General features: G+C 43.8%; 1 protein-coding gene across 1 annotated transcript in view; it reads right to left on the bottom strand.

Annotated features, from left to right (window-relative positions):
• NUSAP1 (nucleolar and spindle associated protein 1) overlaps positions 1-3,839 on the bottom strand; it is a 25,196-nt gene that overhangs the window by 6,430 nt on the left and 14,927 nt on the right. The gene's annotated exons all lie outside the window — the stretch shown is intronic.

The following is a 3,839-nucleotide window of genomic DNA, read 5'->3' as shown; positions in this document are numbered from 1 at the left end:
TGGGAATGGGGTAGACAATTGATAGAATGAAATGTTTTATATGTTGTATTCCTGAGAAAATAAAATTTGTTTACCAAAAAAAAAAAAAAAGAACCCCACCATTCATTTTTACAAACTGTTTGGACATTGTTGTTTATTAGGTTTTGAGGCTAGAAGCCAAAAATATATTAAGGCAGTAAACAATGGTAAAATATTTGTGACAAAAGGGGTCTTAGGTAAGATTCCTTTTGTTAGCAAGAAACATCTGTCATCTCTTCTCAAAGTTACAAATACAAGCATTCCTTAACCATAGCCTACATGTTTTATAGTAAATCAACACTGCAGCCCTAAAGAGTCATACTCTTCTAAGCCCATTAATTCAGTAGGCTTAAAAGCAGGGGTGTTGAACTCATTTGTTATGCAGGCCGGATTTGACATAAATTGGGCCGGGCCATATGTGTCATAAAATGTAATGCCAAGTAGCAGAGATATACACCAGTTTGGTGTAGTGGTTAAGCGTGCGGACTCTAATCTGGGAGAACCGGGTTTGATTCCCCACTCCTCCACTTGCACCTGCTGATGTGACCTTGGGTCAGTTACAAGCTCTGGCACAGCTGTTCCTGAAAGAGCAGTTTGTGTCAGAGTTCTCTCAGCCCCACCCACCTCACAGGGTGTCTGTTGTGGGGAGGGGAAGGGAAAGGAGTTTGTAAACCGCTCTGAGACTCCTTTGGGTAGTGAAGGGCAGGGTATAAATCCAATCTCTTCTTCTTCTTCTTCTATAAAGGATACGAACACAATTTAAGATATTAAAGCAGCTATTCCATTGGAGCCCCACATTAGGAGGGAGTGTGTGTTAAAACTAATACTTATCTGCAAAACTGAAGTTCCTTGAGTTTGTTGAACTCTTTGTTTTAGAAGGAGGAGGAGGAAGAGATTGGATTTAGACCAATTTCCAATCTTCACTTGGAGTCTCAGAGCAGCTTACAGACTCCTTTCCCTTCCTCTCCCCACAACAGACACCCTGTGAGGTAGGTGGGGCTGAGAGAGCTCTGAGAGAACTGTCCTTGGGGGAACAGCTTTGACAGAACTACGGCTTGCCCGAGGTCATCCAGCAGCTGCAAATGGAGGAGTGGGGAATCAAACCCGGTTCTCCCAGATTTGAGTCCACACTTACCCAGTACACCAAACTGGCTCTGGATCCAGGGGAACATGAAATGCCTGATTTTGGGTGTCCTCTTCAGCACTTGTTCTGCTATTATTCCATTGGCACTCCACATTAGGAGTGGCTGTGTGTTAAAACTAATATTTCTCTGCAAAACGAGTCCCCTGAGTTTGCAGAACTCTATATTTTAACCCTGGCTGGTTCCAAACCTCCCACACTCTTAAAATGTGCCTGCCTAAATTGGAAAGGTGGGGAAATAGTGGAAGCACAAGGATCACAGCAGATGGACCCCCCCCCCCAAGCTCCTACCTGTGAGGAGGACTACGAGTTGTGGCTGGGAAGTTTGGCAGTCCCGCCCTGTGCCACCACCCCCATCTATAGGGGGTGGTGCCTGTGCTCTCTGCTCAGAGGCAGCTCAAGCTCAGAACAGCAAGGATGAGCAGGGGAGGGGGGAGAGAAGAGAGCCCCATTTCTGGGCCAGATTAAATGAATTTGACATCCCTTCTTAAAGCGGTTTAATTTTGCTTAGGGCTGGACTGTGAAGGTTCTATTGCTGTTGAAATATGCACTGGGGTTCCAGTTATCGTAAAACCAGTATGTTTCTATTCCGTAGTGTTTATTTAGCAATAATTACCTTTTTTCTCCAGCTGTAGATTTGATTTTCTTCAAATACATAACAGAAAAATGTTGCCACTACTATCATATAAAATGGTCTCACAAGTCCAAATAACCACACTAGCTTTCTTCACCAAAAGAACAAGTTCCCGTTTCCTTTTTAATTTTAGGAATAAAGAATCATTAGTGTCCATAAATTTATACAGGTGGACATGAACTGGTGGTGCACAGAGCAAAATCCATGTTGAATTTTGGCCTGTGGGAAGCGATGTTCGGTGAAGCACATGTTCCACGGACATTCCTTGAACTTCTCTTTCTCTGTAGAATGGGCAACTGAAAAACATATACTCTACCAATTTAACTTCGCATGAAGTGCATGTTCATAGCCTTTCAGGGAAGGGGTTTTTATTGTACCTGCCTTGAATAACCACAGATGAAAGGGCAGAACATCTGACTAGGGCAAATGCCCTTCTAGAGTTCTTTTCCTCCACTGAAGTCAAATATGTAGCCTGCTTAATGGTGCTTTTGATATTTAGCAACACCCCAAGTCTTGAAACCTTAGTGTATCATATTGTCGTTCTCTTTGTTTAATTAGCCCTTTGGCTTGTTCAGATCCATAGGATAAAAGTAGCTGAGGTGAAAAGCCAATTCTATGAAAGTAAACTGCCTTAATCCAACATTCTGGAATATCACGGGAAGCAAGCCTTGTAGGTTGAAATGACCTTTCAGCCACACATAGATAGATAGAATACAAACCCTAGCTTCAAACCTAAGATTACCAGACTCCAATCGTACCCAAGCATTGGATACACAGTTAGGAACTTGCAGAAAACTGGAGATCAATTACTGTATGGAGTACCCCTCTAGACTGATGCAATTGACACTTCAGTGGAACGTGTCCATTCTACCTTTTTGCAAAAGATCATGGGGGTACCCAAGTGTGTTCCATATGCTGCTTTATGTTTGGGGTACAGACAGAATTTGATGGCTACTAAGGCATGGATCCACCCCATTAAATTTTGGTTGTGACACCACTTCAACTCTGACCGTTCTAGTTATATGTACCAACTACTTTCTGAATCTGCCAATTCTAGTTGGCTATAAGCCAAAATATGCTTTTTGAATTTACCCTGAGATTGCTGGGTGATTCCCACCATCCAATCAGGGAGGCAGGGACTTTTTTTTTTTTAAACTTCCTGTCTTTTGCCTGTGGGAGTTGCCCTCTTCAGTTCTTTTCCTGCCTCAACAGGGAGAGCAGCTTAGATCAGGGTTTGCCTTTATCTACTCTTTAAAACTCTAAATTCCTTATTCAACCTCATATGTCTTCTATCTTAACTACTTCGATATACGTCCTATAATTCTTTCACTATTGTTCCCTATATTCTAACCCTTTTCGGAGAAGAACAACAATGTTATAGATAGAGGCTGTCTTCAACAGCGGCGGCCATTTTAGGAGACAACGAGGGCTTTCTTCTGCTGAGGAGCTGAACACCCTCCTTATTGCTGGTTCCGGATGGGGCATAAGAGGAGCCAGCATGACCTACTCAGGCTTGCCTTGGCCACCCCAGCGAGATTGCCTGAGGGCACAAGAGGAGGCAGCATGACCTATAGCAGGCTTGCTTAGGCTATCCCAATGTGATTGCCTTAATCTGAGGGTGACAAAAAGTGCACCAAAAACAACACGTTACAACTTGCTGCTGGAGACCAAGGCAATCAGTCTGCAAGGCTGCAGGGAGATTCCTGTTCCATCTGCAGGCCTTGAAAGCTAGCAACGACTGGCTAATAGAGAAAAGAATCTCTATGGGACACAGACAAGATGCCAGAATTTCAGCGTTCCGGTAATGTATGCGAACCCAGGCTGTTCTTCCTACCTCCTGATTTCCTTCTCTTTTCAGAGTCCAGGGAGCTGCTGAGCGCCTTCCCACTCTATAAGCCATGTCAGCAACATAGCTTCTAATGAGAGCCATCTAAGCAACTACTCAGTGTACTAAGTTGCAGTGACAGTTGTATGCAATGCCAACAGTGGGTCTCCAGGTCTACACATGAGTAAGACACATGGATCAAGGCCCTTGATGTCCCCCCC

The sequence above is a fragment of the Gekko japonicus genome, unplaced genomic scaffold (assembly GCF_001447785.1).
Source record: "Gekko japonicus isolate JY-2015 unplaced genomic scaffold, Gekko_japonicus_V1.1 scaffold251, whole genome shotgun sequence".
Taxonomy (NCBI): Eukaryota; Metazoa; Chordata; class Lepidosauria; order Squamata; family Gekkonidae; genus Gekko; species Gekko japonicus.
The sequence above is the reverse complement of the archived record's forward strand: the minus strand, read 5'-3'. Positions and strand labels throughout refer to the sequence as shown.